This window comes from Gossypium hirsutum, chromosome D10, assembly GCF_007990345.1.
Source record: "Gossypium hirsutum isolate 1008001.06 chromosome D10, Gossypium_hirsutum_v2.1, whole genome shotgun sequence".
Lineage (NCBI taxonomy): Eukaryota > Viridiplantae > Streptophyta > Magnoliopsida > Malvales > Malvaceae > Gossypium > Gossypium hirsutum.
Genome location: NC_053446.1, coordinates 21,894,194 through 21,905,367, shown reverse-complemented (window position 1 = coordinate 21,905,367; position 11,174 = coordinate 21,894,194). Strand labels below are relative to the sequence as shown.

Below are 11,174 nucleotides of genomic sequence, written 5' to 3'. Positions count from 1 at the left end.
TTATATGATGTAATAATAAAAATAAAAAATTAATTATATAAATAAATATGACACTTGTCACACCCTCAATCCGCTTGTGGAGTTCAAAAATCTCTACTGGCGGTGTATTAAATAATTATTCATATATAATACGCTTACTTTTTACTTTGTTTATATATTTATATTTAGGTTAAATTATGATGTTAGTGTCACATCCCAAAATTGGGTCTAGAAGTTTCGAGGGTAATTTTAGAATTGTAGCACGAATGAGTTCAGAAATTCGAAATGTGATAACCCGAAAATATTTTCATTTATGGCTTTAAAAATTTTAAACCAATTTATGAAAATAGTGTGAAATAGGCTTTAAATTTTAAAAAGAGTATCATTTTGTAAAATGGTTTAATGTAGGAGTAGCTTTAAATTAATTATACCAAGTTTTAAAATCAACTCATATTTCCCCCTTTCACCCTATATTTTGATTGTGAAAGAAAAAAAAAAAGAAAGAGAAACACCCCATCTTTGTACAGTCCATTAGAGAGAAAACTGCCCAAACTTCATCCTTCCATTTTTTATCTTCATTACTCCAATCTCTTGTTTTCTATCATCCTTCAGAATTTAAAACCCCTTTGAATTAAAAAAAAAACACCAAGGACACCATTAAATCCATTGATTTTTTCAAGTGAGTTTTTTCAGATTTTCAATCAAACGTTCGTTTCCCCCTTAATCAAGGTAATGTCTCACTTTCCTAATAGTTTTTGATGTAGTCTAGTCTTTTAAATCAAGTTTTAATCAATTGAATCGAGAATTTCCCATGTTAGCCGAAATTGGAGTCATTAATGGTGAAATCTAGAATTTTGAATGAAATTACTATTTCAAAGTGTTTTTCAACTTGTTTGATGTGATTAGAAGGTTTTTAAACTTGTTTTAAAGTTTTGTTAAAAGATTTGAAGGTTTTGTTGAATTTTCATTAAAAATTAACCATGTATGTCAAATTTTTGGAACCATGAATCTGAGCAGTTTTGGGTGTTTTAAAGTTTGAGAATTGTTCTTAGATGAGTAATTGGATGTTTAGAATCGATTCTAAGTGATATGAATGAATGTGGATTAAGATATTTGAGTTTCAACTATGCTAGTCGAAAATTTTAATTTCAAGAGGAACTAACTTAGACTAGCGTTTTTGCTTGTTGAAATGTGTTTACAAGTGTAAATTAATTGTGTATATTATGTGGTTTTTATCTGTGAAGCTTCGAAATTGTTAGGACCTTCTTCGAGTAAGGCGAAAGGTAAGAAAAAGCTAGTTTAAACTTTCGACAATTAGATGAAAGCATGAATGGTGAGTGTTTGGAATCACTGCTTGTTGACATGATTCATAGTGTTAAATAGGAGCTTAGGAGTAGCCTAAATCCCTTCTCTAAGTTTCGAGTGTAAGCTTTCTTATTCCTCTCGATTATTTTGCAAAAATTGTGACTATATGTTGTGGATTGAATAGTATGATGTGGTAATGTGATATGTTATATAAGTTGTGTTAGCTCTTTTGAAATGTTTCAGTTGTGAGCATGCTAAATATGCCAACTAATAGTGATGACATTGTGTTAATGATGTAAATGTACAGTGAAAGTGTGCAACGAACTGTAAGTAAATATGTGTTTATTTGTGGATACTTTGGCCTTCTAATCTTTCGAGATCGTTGGATATAGTTTGCATGCCATAGGATTTTGTGAGTACTCACCTTTGTGTTGTGATTTTGGGTCATTAAGGCCTAGGACAGTTTGGAGAGATAAGGGAGTGTGATCTAAGCTCCATTCATTAGGATATGTTGGTGCATTGGAAAGTGTTAACTTATTGCTACACTTTTGGGATACGTTCGACTCCTCGAGTCATTAGTGTGTTGGAGATCCATGTATGCAATGTATGGTGATAAAGCCCACTTTTATGTTTCACAATCTCAAGTTGCCAAAGTATCAATTAATGAATTGCTTGTGAATTATGATGTATGTATCAATATGTGATTATAATGTTAGATGTATTAGTAAGTGATTCATAAATATCTTAATTTGGCACTATACTTAAACATTATTGGGAATATGTCTTTTGTGGCTTTCGTTTAATGTATAATATTGTGTGTATTTGCAGTCATTTTGTACATTCATTGAGCTTATTTAAGCTTACACACTCCATTCTAAACCATTGCAGATATTTAGCGTTACGATTGGAGCGGTGCAATTCCAAGGAAGTGATCCAAGTTAAGATTAATAAATTAAGTAGGTGACATTTTGATTATTCTTTGAATTGTTGAAATAAAGGCAATGTGGTTAGAGATTTTGGTTGATGTTTATTATGTTTTTAAAGGTTTACTATGAATTTAGACGCTTAGGATTTGATGGATGTTTATTACTATCTTATTGGTTTTATTTTGGCTTGAATAATTGAAATATTGATGTTGCTTTGAACTGCAAGTATGGTCATTTTGGTGTTGAAGAATGAGGTTTTGATGCCTATTGAATAGGAAGATGTTTATATGAATTTTTGCCCTGTTTCGTTATATTTTTTATGTTTAGTGCAGAGATATCAATATTCAAGCATAAGTATCGATACATCTATGTTGTATCGAATGTGCAGGTAAACAGTAGCTCATTTTGGTATGGATACCATTTCACGAGTATCGATACTCAGGGTAAAAGTACTGATACTTTTGCTTTGTATTGATTATTTTGTTTGGTTCTAAAAATTTGTGAAGAAACATAATGCTAAAAAGGTATTGATTTTTCTAATTGTATCGATACATATTTTCATAAATATCGATACCTGCGACTGAGTATCAATACCAACATGATTTCTTTGGAAATTTTTGTTAGATGATCCTCATGCATGATTAACTTCTTATTAATGTCAATAAACATTTGTTAAGTCGTTTTAAATGTTACCTAAGGTGTTAAAGACTCAATACTCCTCTAAATATTTGAAAGTGACGATGGTTGCATGTATTTGAGATTGTGTGAATATGTATAAGTTTAATGTTTGATGTAGAGTCCTGTTACTCAGGCTTAACAATTGGGCTGGGTATAGGGTATTACAGTTAGTCATTGTACTTTGACAAGATTTGATATTTAGCCCATGTACTTAAAAAGTTAAAAATTAAGTCCTCAAATTATTTTGATTTCAAAATTCTAATCCAGTCATTAAAATCGTAAGTATTTTCTGCCAAAGCATGTTAATTAAGTTGCCCTCGTGTGACATATCATACGATTGATAGAAAATATACACACTAAGGTGAAAATTTTTAACAGAAACAATCAACGACAATAATGTAACAGCTCGTTTTCAGTGGTGTCAAAAATAGTGGTTTCGGGACCACGATTCTGAAAATTGAGCCAGTGTTTAAATATTTATTTAATGTTTATGAGTATTTATTTAGGTTATATTAAATTTTAGTTAAGAAATTTTAAGGTTTAAATAGTTAATTAAATGAAAATGACTAAATCGTAAAAATTGCAAAAGTTAGTATTAAGAGTTAATTTGTCATGGAATTATAAGTTAAGGGCTTTATGTTGCCATTATACGATGTGAATGCATGTTGGACGGTATTATGCTTTGTTTTTATTTTTGTTAAAAGAAATATTAAGTGTAAATTGGTAATTAAATAAATAAATGCATAAACAAATAAACCAAAATGTCATCATCTTCTCCATTTCTCTTGGTTCTAACCGAAACCACCATTAGAGGATTAAGAAGCTTTCAGTCAAGTATTGTAGGCTTGCATGATCAAGAAACGCCACAATCAAATTTAAATTGAGGAAAAGTTAAATCTTGGATTAGTTGTCGATTCTATTTTTGCAATTGTGGTAGTCAAGGTAAGTTTGTATAATGGTAAACTTGTTAATTTCCAATTTAGATAAATGATTGTTTGAGGTTATGCTTTGTATTACTTTTATTGAATACAAAATTGTTAATTAATAAGTTGGATTAAATTGTAATGTTATTTCAATTGATGAATAAATGTGAAAAAAAATGTGAGTGTCATGAATGTTTATATTAGAAAACGTATAATGGAAAGAAGTTAAAGGATTTAAAATAGAAAATGTCCCGTTTAAACCTCGAGAATACTTAGGATACAAATGACACGTCATTATGAGTTATACGATTTCGGGTGCTAGTCTTGGATGTCCTATCGATGGCTAAGATCCTATATTTGTTGTAGATTTTCCACAGCTCGTGTGAGCAGCATCATGTAGCTTAACATCCTGACCCACAGCTCGTGTAACCAAGCCCATTTCAAGCTCGTGTAAGCATTTCCAAAGTATCCGATGATATTATATTTGGTTCAACGAGGGATAAATTTTTCTTTTGAATATGTATATATATAAAAAGGTTTATGTTATATTATAATGTGGAATGGAAAATGTTGGTGTATGTGTTTAAAATGAAAAGTGTATTAATTGTTTACATGATGGATGATATGTATATTGATTTGTTATTGAGTTATGTTTCATGAAATGGGATGGAATTATATGTTTATCTATTCACCTACTAACCTTCTGAGGCAATGCATTATGCTTGATCGTTACTGATTCTTCTAATTTTTCCGTAGCATCAAAATCTAAACTCCTGCAAAGTACATTTTGTATGCCATCCTCTTCATGATATTCAAAATGTAACTTTGTCAATGGTTCAATAATATCAATGCTAGAGACTTTTGTCATTGTACAGGGGTGACCCATCGCCTCATGAACATTAAATTTAACCACTCCACTATCAAATTCCATAGTGAGCATTCCACTCCAGACATTAATTTTCATACATGCGATGCTTAAAAATGGTCTCATGAGTAGAATATCGAAGAAATTTTTTGAGTTGTCATCCTCCATATCGATTATGTAAAAATCTGTAAGAAAATTTACTTCATTTACCTTGACGAGGACATCTTCCAACACCCCTTCCGGATACATAACTGACCATCCACTAACTGAATAATCACCCTTGTTTCTTTCAAATGACCCATGTTGAGCAATTTATAAATAGATAGAGACATAACGTTAATAGATACACCTAAATTGTACATGATCTTTTTAATGTCAACATTACCTATTTTGCAGGATATAGAGAACATACCTTAATTCTTACACTTAGGTGAGATTTTATTTTGTAAAACCACAAAGATGTTTTCTCCTACATTTACCTTCTCGTTACCTAGGAGCTTCTTCTTACTAGTGCACAACTCTTTTAAGAATCTCACATAACGTGGAACTTGTTTGATTGTATCAAGTAATGGGATGTTAATTTCTATCTTCCAAAACGTCTCTAGGATTTCTTTCTCTTTTAGTTCTTGTTTACATTAGGCGAGCCATCTAGGGAATGCAGGTGGTACCACGAACGGTTTCTACGGTGCTAATTCTGAAAGAGCTGCTGGATCAAGTTTCTATTCTTTCCATTCAGTGTCGTGATCATGACTCGTGCCAAGTGTTGGCTCTAAAATCATTTCACTTTTTAATATCATAGCACTTGCATTTTGTCGTGGATTCGGCTCTATTTGAGATGGCAACTTCCCTTGGGACTTCAATCAACTGAACGTAATCGCAAGCTTACTCATTGTCCTATCTATTTCTTATAGGTGTGTTTCCGTCTTCTGTTGGAACTTTTCGGTGCTAACAACTAACCTCTCCACTGTGGTCTCAAGAGATGACTTTAGAGGTTGAAACTGTTGAGGCAGAGGTGGCCTTGGTTGATATGGTTGGTTGTACCATTGATCGATCCATAACTCAGATTTGGGTGGTCCCTCCACCTTATATTGTAAGTGCTCGAATGTGGATCATAATACCTTCAAGGTGGCCTTAGGATGTTCCTAATGGCATCTACTTATGCAGTTTTATCCTTGTGTAAAATTGGACACGAGTCTGCTGGATGATCAGGCATAGCATAAATCCCACAAAACTGAGCTGGGTTCATTTTTCCTGCAAGTAAATTTTGAACTACATTAGTGAGCTGCTCAATTTTATCTTCTAAGGTTAGAGTACTTAGCCCATAAACCCTTTTTCTGCATTCTATAGCTGGTTGAAATTGTTGGGAATTCACAGCCATGGTTGAAATCAATTCCCTTGTTCTTTGAGTAGTCATGTTAACTAGTGATCCTCTATTGGCGACATTAATCATCTATGTTTCCATAGGGATTAACCCCTCATAGAAATATTGAAGAAGTTATTGTTCAGATAGGCTATGTTTTGGGCAACTTGCACACAACTTCTTATATTGCTCTCAGTAGTTATAAAGTTATTTGGTCTTTTTTTGTCATATTCTGACAATATCTCTCTTTAATTCAACTACCTGAACTATTGTCAAGAAATAAATGGGACATAATAGACCATGTATTAACAAATTCTGGAGGTAAATAAAATAATCGTTCTCTAGCAGAGTCGACTAACAAAAACTGAAAAGCTCAAAGTTTAATTTGATCTTCGGTTACTCCCTAAGGTTTCATACTTAAGCAAACCATGTGGAACTCCTTAAGATAAGTGTGGGGGATCTTGTTTTTCAAACCGTGAAAAGTGGGCAGTAAATGAATTAAGCTCGACTTTAATTCAAATGGTGTTCCCCTTGTTGGATAACTTATGTATAGCAGTTCTTGCTTATCCAAGGCTGTAACGAGCTGTCGAATGGTTTGATTTACCATTTCTTCTAGTTCACTGTGTATATCGTCAATTTCTTTCGTATAAGACAGTGTTTCATATTTTATTGGCGGTTGTTTTTCGCGTTGAATAGCTTCTCTTCAAAATGTTCAAGCTAACTTCTGAATATTTTGTTCAAACTCTAAGGTCCCTGGTTCTGACATGTCATAAAATAAATGAAAATTATAATTATTTCTAATCCTCGACAACGATGCCAAAATTTGATGGGCGTTAAAACCACCAAATATAATTTCCTACACTCTAATTGAATTAAACAATAGTATAGAGTAGTAGGGTCGATCCCATGGGGACTAGGATTCCTAATTTTCATGTTTACATGACCAAATTCCTGAGTCCAGGCAGCTATCATGCCCACGACTTATACGTGCAGAGCTGAAAAATAAATAAAAAGGAATTTAGTTGAAAAAAAATATAAAATGAAATGAAATAATAATAGAATGATAATTATGAAAATAAATTAAGTTGGTAAATCAAATATGTGAATGCTTAGCCTTAGCCTCGGTACACATCAAACTCGAATCGATCATTGAAAGTGGATTTCTTTCTTCCAAACAATAAGTTGGTTATAACGATTAAGGATGCCTTAACCGCCAACTCTTCTTTGTGTAGTTGGTTCCGGTACGACCTGCAAACCAACCATTATCGATTATCTAACCACGTAACATGTGTCCGCAATTTAAGATATCGGCATCCCTAGGGTCTAGAAAAGCCTAACTCGAATTAACGGCCTTAATTGCATGGGTCGTTTAAACCCAATCATCATTCCTTTGACGGAACCCAACTAGCTTTTTCCAATTGGACACTTCAATTTGTTTATAGGAACTCGAATATGGTAGACGACCGACTTATTTTCCCAGCTGTGCACCAAAACAACTCCCTCTCAATGTGCACTTTGAGCTGGAATTTGATTAAATTTAAGGGATGAATGTAACTATCCCATATACCAGAGAGATAATGAATATCGTGTTGTAAAGTTTTAGTGCAGATTCATATCTCACGATTTTCGACCAAAATGACAATCGGCCTAAGGCTAAATGGGGTTTAGTTGGACATGAGATTAATCATGCTTTGTTGGATTAAGAGAATGAATTTAATTGAAATGGTGATAGGTGAGAATGAAAAAGGACTTAAAGAGCAATTGAACCAAAAAAATAAGGGAACAAAAAAATGGCAGTAGCTTGATAGCCACAGACGCGTGAAAAGGGAAAAAATGTTTTTAATTTAATTTCAAGTGTCTTTCCATGCCACCATTACAAGGTATTTATACACTTCTCATATGTTAAATTTAGCAGATTCCTCCTAAGATTATGCCTAGCAACCAACTAAAATTAGATTTTTTTTTCCATTTATATAGTTTGAAAAATTCAAAATCTGATTTTTAATCAACCACTAATTCTACAACTTTTCAATTTGGCACATTTTATTTCTTTTCGTTCCAATTTAGCCCAATTTGCTTATTTATTTGAACTTCGATAGTCTAGTTGGGTCTTGACAAAATTTAAACAAGAAATCACAAGCTTAGTAGCATTCTATTCAAAATTTGACCAAAAATAAGTACATTAAAAACACAAGATTAACTTGTAATGAAACTTAGAAAATGATTACTATTTCATTAAGTTTTAGTCAAAAGAAGATTATAATAAGGCGCTAATTGAAGGTCTTTGGACGATTTATGACCAATACCTAATAGTTCAACCATGGTTATCTTCGTTCAATACTTCTCAAAGCCTTCCGAATCATTTAGTGGTTTGGATCCAACTCCCAGGTTTATCAGGATCATTTTTCAAAAAATGCTTACTAGAAGCGGTGGGTAATTCGATTGGCCAATTGATCAAGGTGGATAATCAAACGGAAAATCGGATAAGGGGCCAATCTGCGAAGATGGCAGTAAGTGTTGATCTCAATCGTACTTTAATCTCTAACATTCGTGTGGAAGGCAAACTACAAAGAGTGTAGTATGAGGGCTTATCGAATGTTTGCTTTGGCGGTAGCTTTTATGGCCATCAAAAGGAGGTATGACCTAAGCTACGATGAGAGGACCTGACAGAAAACCAGATGGAAGAGAACATGAACGTCAAAACCTTAGCACTAGCGGAATTAAACAAAAGGGCGGAAGCTAAGGAGTTTGGCTCATGGATGGTTGTTTCGCGTCATTCATGACGGCCAATATGGAGAAAAACGAATATGGAAACAAATCAACAAAACCACAGTAATGGCTCACGTTTCTCTTTAATTTCTGATCGGAATGAAGATTTGTGGGTTGCAAATGCTGAAATTATTGAAGAGCTATCAAAAGATAACAATAAAGTTGTTGTGCCTACTTTGGGCTTCTCGTTGGGAGAAAATAGAGGTTTATGAACAAATGGGTTAAAAAATAAAGAGAAGTTGGAAGTTAGTGTTGGGCCAAAAAAAAAAGTCTTGGCTGGGGTTAAATTAAGAGTAAACGACTTGAAATAAAAAGGCATACAAATTAATGATCCACGTAAGGAAATTAGGTTAAGAAAGTTGGGATGGGGGTAACATTTCAGGCTTCGTGTGAATACAAGGAAAGTTTCAGTGAGAAATGTAACCTCTCCAACCCGGCCTAGACGTTAGACCTGAATTCAGGAGACTACATCAGCCACTAAAATGGCCTAGTAAGATTATCAGAGTTATTGAAAACAAGATATTTTAAAACATTTATTTAATTTAGTTGAAAACTTAGTTACAAATCATTTTATTGTCCTTAATATTTTAATTTAGCAGCAGAAAACTAATATCTATTGGTTTTAAGGAAAATTAGGGGTTCATGCATACTAATTAATAATTATAGCATAATATCTTAAGAGTTCAATTAAAATGGCATGCAAAATAAAACAAACCTAAATCCTAAATCCCATGCCACGGTTTCTAAATAAATAATATAATCTTTTAAAGGAAATAAAGAATATTAATGAAACTTAAAATATTAAGAAAAACGAAACTAAGCTGAGTCCCTCCGGATGCCACGTTTGCATCCTAACTTGGTAGCTTATCTGAAAGGATGAAAATTTAAGAGGGAGTGAGCTTTGATGCTCAATATGAGTCCGTTTACAATAAAATCAAAGCAATGGTTATTAAGACACATTAATTAACATTGCATGAAATAATCATAGAAAGTAATTCAATTCATAGTATATGTATTACAAGGCAACCATCATTAATATCTCAGAACTCACAATCACAATTTTCAGAATAGCCAAATTCTCAAATTCGCCCACAATAATCATATTCATACACACACACACACATATATATATCCACACATATGTAATTATTAGGGTAGTAATTACACTCTCTTGTAATTGCAAATAATTTTAATTCCCTAGATGTATTTAGCTGATAGAGTATAATTATAGTGTGGTTCCCTGAGTCATGTTTGATAGTACAAATTGTAATTACAAATTTACATAATTTATATTTTTTAAATATTAAGTACTATAAAAAATTTTAGTAATATGGAAAGAGTTTCTAAACAAGTAACAAAAATTAAAATCAAATCGTTATATAAATTATGTTAGTCCAAAAAAGTAGATGATAATACGATTACTGAAAAAAATATCAAGAAAAATAAACATCATATGCAATTTTATCTATTATTCTAGTGCATATTTATTGGGTTATTCAATATTTAATATTTAATTTATGCTTCTTAATTCTTATCATTATCTGTTTGTTCTTGATTGAGTTCATCATCATCTGAATTTGAATCTGCATCATTAAGATTATCAAGATCTCATTCTTCCATGTACTCTTTGAAATACATAGATCATCTCAATTCCACCTATAATTAAAGTTATAAAATATGCAACATGTTAGTATGATCCACATTTTTTATCCTATACTAAGGTGATGTTGTTAATATGAGAAATATTTAAAAGAAAACAAAAAATGTCTTCTCAACCACATTTCAAAGCGTTGAATATGTCAAATTAAAGAGTTCGCGAATTGTCTATGGTGTTTGAGTGTGATAACATTCTCTCAAATGGTATCATACTCTACAATATGGTGTAAGAAAGTCTTTTTAATTTGCATAATCAGCATCGACCTTATAATATTTAGGTTCACTGTTCAAATAATCTGTTATCTTTAATTATAAGAACTTATATAAACTTACTTTGGAGAAAGACTTATGCTAGGTTATCTCCCTTTTTATAATGCTTAAATTAAGTCAAAATAATATTGAAACTTAATTTGGAGAAAGACTTATGCTAGGTTATCTCCCTTTTTATAATGCTTAAATTAAGTCAAAATAATATCGAATTTATAATATTTAACCTTTATAAAAAAATGTTTTATAAATTGTCCAAAACTTTCATAATACTTCTTATAAATAATATACCATTATTTTTAAAAGTTTTTTAATAAATAAGTTATGATAAAATAAAACTATAACACTTTTTATGAATAAGTATATTGTGTTTATAATATACATCATGAACACAGAAATAAGTTATGTCCATACTTTGGCCATAATTTTTTATAAATAAATATAGT

The 11,174-nt window shown here is 31.8% G+C and overlaps 1 long non-coding RNA gene across 1 annotated transcript; it reads right to left on the bottom strand.

Moving 5' to 3' along the window:
* Nucleotides 1-4,993: 4,993 nt before the first annotated feature.
* Nucleotides 4,994-7,871, bottom strand: LOC121222176 (uncharacterized). The gene is made up of 2 exons (XR_005919235.1): nucleotides 7,375-7,871; nucleotides 4,994-7,284 (listed from the first exon to the last, which is right to left on the bottom strand). It is a non-coding gene; the product is annotated as an uncharacterized lncRNA (long non-coding RNA).
* Nucleotides 7,872-11,174: the final 3,303 nt, after the last annotated feature.